The following is a 13,380-nucleotide window of genomic DNA, read 5'->3' as shown; positions in this document are numbered from 1 at the left end:
TAGTCACCGGATTCATACAAATAAATGCATCTCAAATGTGGAGTATATATGGATGTTCAGATAGTTTAAGTTGTCGCAACACACAACTCTCAACATTACCGGGGAATAATTATTATGTTCGTATTTGGACCCAATATTACATTATCGGTCCGTGCAATTGAGACCGTTGAATGAACTAATTGGTTAAAAGAATTTTAATGTTCTTTCTAGATACTACTATTGAGTTATCATAGTAATTATCTTGTAGAAATATTGAAATGAGCTGGGAGATGAGGATGAGACAAGAGGATTATTAATGTTGGTGAGATTGGAGTTTGGGATAGCTGACATTCAGGGGGAAAATAAAGTTCCAGTTGGATTATTTTTGGGCACGTGCTCCTATTTTATCAAGAAAGTCTGACATATGGTGTTTGAAATGCAAATGTTACTAGCAAAACTGCCCGCGCGGTGGTGTGGTGCTACGTCTTGCTCCTGGACAACACTATCTACAATAAGGAATAATGAGTAATGTTGAATTTAATTCATCACCAATGCCTTGAACTTGTAGGATCTAAATTTATATATAAAATAAAATAAAAAACTAATAGCTATTAATTTACTTTCATCAACAAAAATGAAATCATAGATCTTAAAACTTTTATCATGGAGAAAAATATTAACATTGGGAAAAGGAAAATAAAGGAATTTTGAAAAGCAAACTGAGAGTATGGATTATATTGAATGGAAACCACGGACGGTAACCAAAGGAAAAATGAAGAATAACAATTGAAAAAATATATATAATAATCGATCGAACCATAATCGAATAAGCTATCTGGTTTTGAATATTACAATTATGAAGCACTACTTATAAGATGAGTCAATCGAACTTACAAAGCAGTGAGGAGTGTGCAATCTCGGTATCAATTTGCTAAGCCATGATCATCTACACAAATGACAACATTTTAATCCTTCAAACGGCTCCTAAAAAAAAGGAAATTAGATGAGGGAATCTATACCTTAAGACAACGGAAAACATAGATTAAAATTGGAAAGTATCAAACTTTACAATTTTCTCCAAAAGCATATATCGCTAAAAAAAAGTATCAAATTTTTCGCTTTAATAAAAAACTATACACTATTATTTCATATTTCCAATGAATTTTAAACACTGAAATTGTCACACTTAGACGTTCTTTTACTCAAAAATGTATTCAAAAATCACTTGTCATATGTTTGACAAATTTTGGGAATTCGAACAAAATCTGCACAATGGAGTGATCACAATCCTCAAGACCAACATTTGAAAAATGCAGATAAATTCACTAAAAACATTCTTATAAATTCACTAAATACATAAGAAAAAATTAATCTAAACTTATAACAAAAACAAATAATAAGCTGACAACAACGCTAAATAGTAATGTTAGGCTTCCTGTCTCCATCAACTTTAATATGCCACACGAAATACATAGGTTGTAGATGTTTGTGATCACATTGTACGAGAATATATAAAATTTATTAAAGAAATGGATATCCAAGTTTTCAGACCAAGAAATCAACACTGAGTTAGGCTCAGCAACACCAAGAGATGCAAACAATAAACCTAAAAGTCACACGAAAAACAAATTATGACAGAACAGAATCTCAGATAAATAACATTACACAAAAATTGGACCATAAAAACATCAAACCCAAACCCATTTATTAATCAGTGCGAATCTTGTTGCATAACAGAAAACCAAACCTTTTTTTTCAAAAAGATACAAACTCTTGTCATCCTTGGGAGACCAAAGTTGGACCCAAAAGAAAAACTCTCACAGGAAAACAACTATACTCCCAAAATGACCACCTCACAACATAAATTTTTGCTTTGACTTTTCCATCAACTAAACAAAGCTTATTGCATTTTCTTTCACTTTACCAACAAGCATACAAACCAAAGATTGCTCAAACATAAAAGGAAAAAAGCAAAATTCTGATTGAAAGTAACGCATTAACAAATGCAATACACAATCAAAACATCGAAAGACCATAACTGATCAAAACAACGGAATTCCAAAAAAGACAACGCCAAAACAAGCACACCCTTGTTTTTGCCCAACACAGAGGTCAATCTTTGTCCACACAGTGTATACCCCTCAACAAATCAAAACTCCTCAATGCAATTGATCACCAACTGAATCAGTGCTCTTTGTCTCCTAGACACAACGAAAGCATAACCAAATTGCCCAATAATATATAAAGTTCGCAAAACTAATAGGATTTCAAAATTTTGAGACAAGGAGATTAATACCTTAGTCAATACCGGAAATGTTCATAGCTAGAACAGAGAAATGATGAGCCTAAAAATCATAACCTAAACAAATGATAAGATAACAATAATCTCACACTGACACGCCCCGATCCTTGTGTCCGAAAGACAACAGGAATGCCACATGTTGGCCGCCATCTGAGGGTGACACAAGTCATTTCATGAATGCATATGCCAAGAACATGTGAAACATGCATAAAAATTTCGCACGTAACTACACAATGTAATATTCAAATACAAACCCTACAAAATAATATAATAATAATCAATTGCCAGCAAAGTAATAGTGATAATGCATGACATGTTCAAAGCACACTACTAATTCAGAATACAAGCGGAAGGTATAATAGAAGGTGCTATTACAAGAGATGTCCAACGCGGAGAGGAAGACACAAGTTCACTGATATGGGAATGCCTCGTAGCTTTGATCGTATGCCTCGTAGCTTGGATCATATGCCTCGTTCCTAAGTCCTGAGGGGGTGCAAAACAAAACATAAGTGGACCAAATTTATATATAAGTAATACTAAAATAGTTGTTCATCTACGTACTAACCCTCATTTTATGAAAACTCATATAGCATAATAAGTAATAGGTTTTCTGAAAACCCTAGCATGCCATAAAACCTTTGTAAAACATATATCATATAGCGTGCTTAGTAACGGTATCACAATCGCCCGTAGGCACTACATCTCCTAGCCAAAGCCATATATAAATATCTTCCGTCCGAAGGTGCTACATCGCCCGGCCAAAGTCATATATAAATATCTTTTGCCCGAAGGCACTACATCGCCTGGTCGAAGCCATATATAAATCTCTTCTGCCCATAGGCACTACATCGCCCGGCCAAAGCCATATATAAATATCATTCGCACATAGGCACATAGTATGAATAACCACTAATTAAGCACAGAAAATCATGAACATAATATTTCCAAAATATATCTCATCGGAGCTTAATAGCTCAAATATCATATCATAAATCCATGTTCATAAATATCTCAGAAAACATAAATTCAATATAGTATGATATCTCATAAAGCGTAAATCCAATTTACTCATAAACGTTTTATAAAACGCAGTCATAAAATCATGCTTTTCATGTATGCATTTCTAATAATAAAATAATGTATTTTGGAAAGGGTCTACTCACAGATACTCCTTCGTTGAAGAGCCCTGTGAACTAGGGTGGACGGAAACGCCACTAACAAACGCACCTAAGCACATAAAGGGACTAATTAATAAAAGTATATTAAAATGATTGAATTTGGGAAAACAAACATCATAAACGGATTCAGGATGTCGCAAAACCTAAGGGGGAACCTCGAGTACCCCCACGCGGTGCCACACAAGCCGAGTTGGGTCTCGGAAAAAGTCGTTGGCGCCACCGTGGACGGCAGTGGAGCACAGTACCTCTGGTAGAGGCACGTGTGCTCCACGCGCTGGTCATAGTAGGCACCCATGCATAGGCCTATGCGCGGACCAACATGCTGACTGGAATTTGGGAACTGATTAGGTCGGATCTAGGTTTGGGTTTGAGCTTGGATTAATCGGCCAAAGGTTCTGGGTTAGGTCGGGTTACATAGATGGGTTTGGATCTGGTTTAAGGGTAACGGGTCGAGTCGACCTGGTTTCAGGACGTGGGTCGGCAGAAAACTGGGCAAACCTTCTAAAGCTCTGTTCGAGCTTATTTCTTCACCATTTTCAACATACGATCTATGGAAATGAAGCTTAGGATAAGAGGAAGAAGTTCATACCAATTTCGAGACGTGTCGTGGTCAGAATTAGCCGAAAAATCACTTAGAATACACGGGTTCTCGCCGAAATCTAGGGAAAGCTCACTCTAAGCTATTTCTGCGTCCAACAAACTTAAACAACTTACAACAAGCCTTAATTTAACCTTAAAACACACCCCGAGGGTTTCAAGGATCTTATCAAAGTTGGAAAAATTACAAAAGTCATCGGAGCTCGTCGAGGGAGATAATGAATGGTGACCACGTCACTGTTGAGGTTCCACGGTGTTTGCCTGAGGTTTTGAGGTCACCACGTCTTGTTGGTGAGGGATGTGGTTGTTGTTGTGGAGCTCGGAGATGAGAGTGAGAGTTTGCAGAGAAGAGAGAGCTCGAGGAGAGTTAAAAGGGAAGGAGAGAAAGTGAGGGGGAGAGAGAGAGAGATAAGAAAAACTGAAAATGGGGGGTAATCCAGATAGGGAAAGGGATAAAGGAACCAAAATCCGAAGTGGGTCCCTTTGGTTCACAATTTAAGAACGCATAATACGAAACACAAAATATTCAAAAACGTTTGACGTTTCAAACGTAGAATCTTTGTTGCAAAACCAATTTTGAATCCATTCATGCTTACACGTTCGTGGCAATACGTATAACAAGAATAAATTAATAAAATTAGAAATACACGTTTCGACGAAACGGTCAATGAAAGTCAACTCAAGGGAAAAATGGTAATTTCATAAGTTTGACAATATGAAAATACAACAAATTAGGGGTGACTTTGTTCTCAGGGTTTTATCCTGTCAGTCGATAATCGCCACTGGTTCTTCAACATAATTCATGTCCTAACTCAGTTCTAATGGTTGCGGCTGAATAACGTGAGAGGGATTTGGTACATACTTCTGAAGCATTGAAGCATGAAATACGTCGTGTATTTGTAACAACTATGGTGGTAACTCTAATCTATAAGCAACCGCGCCAATCTTCTCTGTGATTTTGTAAGGGCCAACATATCGAGGACTCAACTTCCCTCGCTTACCAAAACAAACCACACCTTCCAGGGCAATAACTTCAGAAAGACAAAATCACCAATCTCATACTCACGATCCATGAAATGTCAATCTGTGATGCTTTTCTGTTGATCTTGTGTCGTCTTCAATTTTCTCTTTATCAACTAGATGTTAGTATTAGTGGTGTCAACAATTTTTGGCCCCACTAACACCCGCTCACTGACCTCAGTCCAACACAATGGTGTCCGACACGCCTTCCTATACAGTACCTCAAACGGTGTCATGTCGATACTAGAGTGGTAACCGTTATTGTAGGCAAACTCAATCAAAGGCAAATAGATATCCCAACTACCCTTTCACTGGAGAACACACACCCTCAACATGTCCTTGTTGGAAATATGCCCTAAAGCCAATCATATGATGATACTTTACGGACATTTCACATGTTAAACTAATCTAGTTTAATATAAAGGGCAAAGATTATTGTTTAAAGCATTTATATGAGAATATTGTTTAAAGCATTCTCATATAAATGTTATACGCTTAAACGATAAGTCCAAGGAATATGTAATTGGGAGAATGTGATCTAAAGAAATTAGATTCATGAGACAATTCTCTTTCGTATACATACCCTAAACGTTCCTGATCATAGGATTGCCAATTAGGCATTGACAGTCAGTTAAGATCAATACGTGTTATGTCTTCTCTTATAGAGAGTGACTAGTCTCGAGTCATTGGTGTGGCTAACACCAAGACAAACATGTAGGTGCTCAATAGAGAATGAGTCCACTGAACTCGATCAACGAGGAGTTCTCATACTCATGTCACATGAGAACTCATGGTTGGGATAATGCAAAGTAGTCATTTGATCTGAGGCATCATAGTTGTCTTATGGTTAGGTCATTGATCTTTGACTATATCAAAGTCACTCTGTCAAAGGGTATCCACGGCATAGTTGGGGTTAAGCCACTTAGCCATGGAGGCAAGTGAATGCACAACAAGAAATCTCTAACCTTCAAACCGTTTGAAGGATAATGCTTTATAATATGATTAAGAATCTCTGGTCAGAGTATGAATGAGATTTAGGAAGTCGTTCCAAATCACGTTCAAGGTAATCATATAAGTAAGAGAATCACATTAGATGGTAGACATGAATAAACTATCAAACCAAACAATGTGGTCAAGAGTATTGTATTAGAAAAAGACCGTATTGCATTGTAATCCTAAACTGAATAGGTTCTCCACCTCTTCTGATTTACTTGGGTAGTCATGACATACTACTAGGTGTCACTCATGATTTGTGGAAGCACTAAAGGTGTATAATCACTAAAGAGAGAATTGAAAGTTTGTTTCAATTCACAATCGATTTGAAGAGTTCTAATCGCTCATTGCCTCGCTAAAAGGAACCTAATGGATCGTACACCGTGTAAGGTAGAGATTGAATAGACAACAGAGATGAGTAAGGATAATTAAATGGTTTAATTATTTATGGCTATGATTAATTAATATGTTAATTAATCAAGCGAAATAAGTTCGTTTTAGCTTTTGAGTAATTATTGGACCTCAAGGCCCATTGGGCTTAGAACCGTCAAGCCCATTAACTTAAGTTGTATGACTACTTAATGACTAAAGACTCAAAAGGGCCCAAACAGCCCAAAGCCTTGAGAAGGCCGGCCATATTATGAACGACAGGTTTTGTTCCTTTTGTCACTTAATTGAAGTGACTATATACTTTATAGCCAAAAGTCATTAGGGTTCTCTCTTGAGGAAATTGGAGAGAACAAAAGCTCTCTTTTTCTCTTTAGGAGGCCGGGCCCCTTGGAGGGATTTACTAGTATAAATCCTTCTCCAAGGTCACTCACCTCTTCTTCAAGTCCCTCCTTGGTGTGGAAACTTAAAAGTTCCCTTTCTTGGGAACTTGGAGAATCCATTCATCCATCCTCCTCCAAGAAATCCATGGAGCTAAGAAGTAAGGAATGAAGGCTCTCTCTCTTGGGTGATTAGCCTATGCTTATGCAAAGAGGAATTAACAAAGGTATAATATTTCTCAACTCACTTTGTTCTTGAGTTGAGTCTTGGTTCACCAGAACGACTATACCTTGAATTTCATGGGTAAAGTTTTGTTTTTTAGTGCATACAAGCATGATTCCGTCTTTTAATTGTTAATTGCATGCATAGATGTTGCTCAAATGAACTAGTTTTCACAAATATTTCCTTCAGTCCTCCAAAGTCTAAATCGTCCTCTCAGATTGACCATCAGTTTGTAGGTGATAAGCAATGATGTACAACAGCTAAGTATTCATGCCGTCAAGGAATGCTCTCCAAAATCTGGAGGTGAAGTTTAGATCTCTGTCAGAAATAATGGTGACGGATACACCATGAAGCTTAACAATATTATCAATGAACAACTGTGCTAACTTCTCCGATGTGTAAGTCTGTCGAACCGGTAAGAAACGAGCAGTCGTAGTGAGTCTATCCACAATCACCCATATGCCATCAAACTTTGACAACATGCTCGGCAAACCATACACAAAATCCATGGTGATATCATCCCACTTCCAAGCTAGTATAGGGAGATTTTGCATTAGCCCTTCAGGTTTCTATATGTCCGTTTTCACTTGCTGGCAAATTATACGTCTCTTCACATACTCCGCCACATCCTGTTTCATCCCATACCAGTAATAGAATGGACGAATAGTGTGATACAATTTTGTACTTCCCGGGTGCATAGCATATGCCGAAATATGGGCTTCATCAAGAATTTCCTTTTTTCACAACTTCATTGTCCTTGGGCACAAACAACCTATTTCCCATCATCAAGGCTCCATCTTTCCAGATCCTCAAATCTTGCCTCGAACCATTCTGCACATGTTCCTTCAGATCTATACACTGTTGGTCGTGCTCCTGAGCTTCCCGAACCAGATCCACCAAAACAGGCCTAACCTGAAAGTGCGCCAACAATGATCCATATGAATCTAGTGTCACTGCAATGCCGATTTTTTGATAAGAAAACAATAGTGGAACATAGATAGCTCGAAGGGAGGCAAGTTATCCATAGGATTTCCAGCTAAGTACGTCCGCTACGACATTTGCATGACCACCTCCTCTGCCTTAAAATCAACTCATTTTGGATGAAAACATACTTTAAACTCTTCATCTGTAAAGATGCGACACTTCTCGTCGTATAAGTAATGTCGCCAGATCTTCAAAGAAAAAACTAATGCTCTAAGCTCCAGATCATGAATGGGGTAATTTCTCTCATGGCTTTTGAGTTGTCTAGAAGCATAGGCGATGACTTTCCCATGCTGCATCAGAACACAACCCAATCTCGACAATGATGCATCACTATAGATTTCAAACTCCCCGCCACTGTCTGAAATAGCAAATACGGAGGCATGAGTAAGACAATGTTTAAGCTCCTGAAAACTTCATTCACAATTTTCATCCCAATCGAATTTGACCCTTTTCCAGGTCAATTTAGTAAGAGGCAAGGTGATCATCGAGAAGTCCTGCACAAAACGTCAGTAATAACCAACTAGCCCTAAAAAACTCCTCACTTCAGAAACATTCCTCGGTTATTCCCACATAAACACTGCATAAATCTTCTAAAGGTCCACATAAATTCCCTCAGCAAAAACCACATACCCGAGGAAACTAATCTGGTCCAACCAAAACTAACACTTAGTAAACCTCGCATACAGTTGATGCTTCCTCAACCTCTCCGACACCAATCTCAAATGTTTCATGTGCTCAGCATTACGCTTGGAGTAGATCAAGATGTCATCAATAAATACAATCATAAATCGATCAATATACTGTCTGAAAACTCTATTCATCAAATCCATGAAAGTTGCAGATGCATTCATTAACCCAAAAGGCATGACATGGAATTCATAGTGTCTATACCTAGTGCGAAAAGTAGTCTTCGGTACATCTTCGTCCCAGATCAGCAGTTGATGGTAACCTAAACGAAGATCGATCTTAAAGAATACCTGAGCACCCTTCAGTTAATCAAACAAGTCATCAATCTGACGCAAGGGATAACGGTTCTTCACTGTCACTCGATTAAGTTACTTGTAGTAGATGCAGAGTCTTATCGACCCATCCTTCTTTCTCACAAATAGTACATGAGTGCCCTAGGGAGACATGTTGGGTTGGATATAGCCGTTATCCATGAGCTCCTAAAGTTGAATCTTCAACTCCCTCAACTCAACTGGTGCCATTCCGTATGGTGCCAGGGAAATAGAGTTGGTACCTGGAAGAAAGTCGATGGTGAATTCAACTTTCCTTGTATATGATAACCCCGAAAAATCCTCAGGAAATACATCGGTGAATTCATTCACCACTGGCACATCTCCAGCATACAGAGAAGGTCCACCCTGCATAACCACGTGAGCTAAGAATCCCACACAACCCTTCTGTAATAACTTCGTCATCCGGATGGCGAAAATAATATTATTTTGAAAGATCCGTCGCTCACCCTGAAACGTGATCACTAGTCGTCCAGGCCGATCAAATGTCACCATTTTCTTTCTACATTCGAAATAAGCATTGTGCTTAGATAGCCAATCCATTCCCAGAATGATATCGAATTCCACAAGTTTGAAGGGAATCAAATTGGCCTCTATGAGTTCCCCTTCAACTATAAACAGGCAACCCCTAAACTCCCACTATGCACAAAATAAATCTCCAGGGGCAATTGTATGAACATATCAAATCCGAGTGATGTAGGTTCCGGGTTCACAACTCGTGCAAATTATGGAGATATGAATGAATAAATCACACCCGGATCAATCAGAACATAAGCTCAATTACCAAAAACAAGTAATGTACCGGTGATAACTCTGGGATTCTGCTTTGTCTCCCACTGAGTCATGGCATTGATATGTCTATGGGATTGACATCCAGAACCCACGTCATAGGATCCATAAGTCCTAGCACCCTAACTATTGCTGCCTGCTCAGTTCCCCTAAGCATGACTGCCTGAAGCTGCACCAGAATACTGTGGTTGTCTCTGAGCTAAAACAAAACCTAAGTACTTGAATTACTACTCCCACCATAACTCTGAGTACTCAGATTATTACCCTCACCGTAACCTGAACCAGAAGCATAACTCTCTGATGGGCGCTCAGAAAAGTCATGTGCCACCACATTTGAAACATGGGCCAGCATTTGCAATGCATTCACCCCGATGACGCCTACCACAACGCACACAATCCGCGACTGCTAGATTAAAATGGATAAAAGACTGCTTTATTATCTCATTGCCTGAGCCCTCACTGGAAGATCACGAACGTTGACCACATCGTTTGAACGACTGAGAGTGTCTAGGGCCGAAGGAAGAAAAAGAATTGGAAGATTCCCTCATACTCCGGGATAAGAAGCCATGACCCCACTGATTCTGATTCCGAGGCTGGTTCTGGTTTCAGTGCTGGTCCCCGATTAAGTCTGTTCCATCGCAACTGCTCGACTCTCAAAGCCACCTTAATCATCTCCTCGTAAGATGCATAAGTCTGTGATGCCAAAATCTCGCAGATATCATCGTTTAGAGCAATCTCCAGCTATACCAACATCTCCTAAGGGTTCCCATAAACCGAGAGATGGTGTCTCGCCAACCGTCGAAATGTGTTATCAAACTCTGTAATAGTCAAGTTTCCCTGGTGAAAATTTAGGAATTCCTGTCTCTTCCTCACCTTATACTCGGGGCTCAAAAAGTGTTTGCTAAAAAGTCTCATGAACCCAACCCAAGTCATCATAGAGTTACGTGGGCGAGAGTCATTCACTGACTTCCACCAAAATCTTGCATTACCCTGGAGAAAGTAACCAGCGGTCTTCGCTCACTCAGCCGCTGGGCAATTCATACCCTCCAGAGTGTCCTCCATCTTCTCTAGCCAATCATCTGCCTTCTCACATGCTCCAAATACATTAAGGTCAGTAACACCATGACTCCAAGCAATCTCTATGTAAGTACAACTTTGCCCACTATTCCTAGGGAAAGCATGTCGTAGAGCTGAAGTTAACTGCTAGATTCCACCCATCAATCCAGAACAAGGCCAACAAGGCACATTCCTACTAGTAGGATCCATAATTTTGATAAGAGGCAAATAAGATTTAGAAGAACAAAAGATTGTAGCTACAGGAAAGATTATGATTACCAAGTGGAAGAATGAAGTCCTAAGTATGCTCTTATACTAATCTGACATGCCCCGATCTCGGTGTCCGAAGGACTATAGGATGGACACTTGATGGCCGACACCTGAGGGTGACGTAAGCCATTTCATGAATACATATGCCGAGAACATGTGAAACATGCATAAAAATTTCTCACGTAACTACGCAATGTAATATTCAAATACAAACCCTACAAAATAATATAATAATAATCAACTGCCAACAAAATAATAGTGATAATGCATGACATGTTCAGAGCATACTACTAATTCAGAATACAAGCAAAAGTTATAATGGAAGGTGCTGCTACAAGAGATGTCCAACGCGGAGAGGAAGACATAAGTTCACTGATATGGAAATGCCTTGTAGCTCGAATCGTATGCCTCGTTCTTAGGTCCTGAGGGGGTGCAAAACAAAACATGAGTGGACCAAGTTTATATATAAGTAATACTAAAACAGTTATTCATCAATGTACTAACCCCCAATTTATGAAAACTCATATAGCATAATAAGTAATAGGTTTTCCGAAAACCCTAGCATGCCATAAAACCGTCGTAAAACATATATCATATAGTGTGCTTAGTAATGGTATCACAATTGCCCGTAGGCACTACATCTCTTGACCGAAGCCATATATAAATATATTTCACCCGAAGGCACTACATCACCCGGCTGAAGACAAATATAAATATCTTCCACCCAAAGGCACTACATCACCCGGCCAAAGCCATATATAAATCTCTTCCACTATAAGGCACTACATCGCCCGGCCGAAGCCATTTATAAGTATCATTTGCCTGTAGGCACATGGTATGAATGACCACTAAGTAAGCACAGAAAATCATGAACATAATATTTCCAAAATATATCTCATCGGAGCTCAATAGCTAAAACATCATATCATAAATCCATATTCATAAATATCTCAGAAAACATAAATTCAATATAGTATGATATCTCATAAAGCGTAAATTCAATTTACCCATAAACGTTTCATAAAACGTAGTCATAAAATCATGTTTTTCATGTATGCATTTCTAATAAAAATCATGCATTTTGGAATGGGTCTACTCATAGATACTTTGTCGTCGAAGAGCCGTGCGAATTACAGTGGACAGAAACACCACTAATAAACGCACTTAAGCACATAAAATGACCAATTAATAAAACTATACTAAAACGATTGAATTTGGGAAAACGGACGTCATAAATGGATTCAGGACGTTGTAAAACCTAAAGGGGAACCTCGGGTACCTCCATGCGTCGCTATGGGGCGGCGACCCAGAAGCCCACACGCCCCCGCACGCGCTGCCAGGCTCCGAGTTGGGTCACTGGAAAGTTAGCCTGAAAAGTCGTCGGCATAGCCGTGGACAATAGTGGAGCACAGTACCTCCAGCGGAAGCGTGTGTGCTTCACGCGCTGGTTATAGTAAGCGCCAACGCCCAGACCCACGCGCTGACTGGAATCTGGGAATCGATTGGGTCGGGTCGGATCTAGGTTTGGGTTTGGGCTTAGATTAATGGGCCAAAGGTTCTGCGTTAAGCCGGGTTACATAGATGGGTTTGGATCCGATTTAAGGGTAGCAAGTCGAGTCAACCTGGTTTCAGGCCGTAAGTTGGTCGGAAACTGGGCAAACTTTCTAGAGCTCCGTTCAAGATCATTTCTTCACCATTTTCAACATACAAGCTATAGAAATGAATCTTAGGATGAGAGGAAGAAGTTCATAACAATTTCAAGGTGTGTCATGGCCGGAGTTGGCCGAAAAATAGCCTGGAATGCACGAGTTCTCGTCGAAGTCTGGGGAAAGCTCACTTCGAGCTATTTCTGCGTCCAACAATCTTAAACAACTTACAACAATCCTCGATCTAACCTTAAAAAACACCTCGAAGGTTTCAAGGATCTTACCAACATCGGAAAAATCTCAAAAATCGTCGAAACTCGTCGGGGGAGATAATGAACAGTGACCTCATCACTATTGGGGTTCCAAGGTGTTTTCTTAAGGTTTCGAGGTCACCATGGCCTATTGGTGAGGGCTGTGGTTGTTGTTGTGAAGCTCGGAAAGAAGAGTGAGAGTTTGCAGAGAAGAGAGAGCTCGGGGAAAGTTAAAAGGGAATGAGAGAAAATGAGGGGGAGAGAAAGAGATAAGAAAATCTGAAAAATGGGGGGTAATCCAGACAAGGA

This window comes from Malus sylvestris, chromosome 10 (assembly GCF_916048215.2).
Source record: "Malus sylvestris chromosome 10, drMalSylv7.2, whole genome shotgun sequence".
NCBI lineage: Eukaryota > Viridiplantae > Streptophyta > Magnoliopsida > Rosales > Rosaceae > Malus > Malus sylvestris.
Note: the sequence above shows the minus strand (reverse complement) of the source record.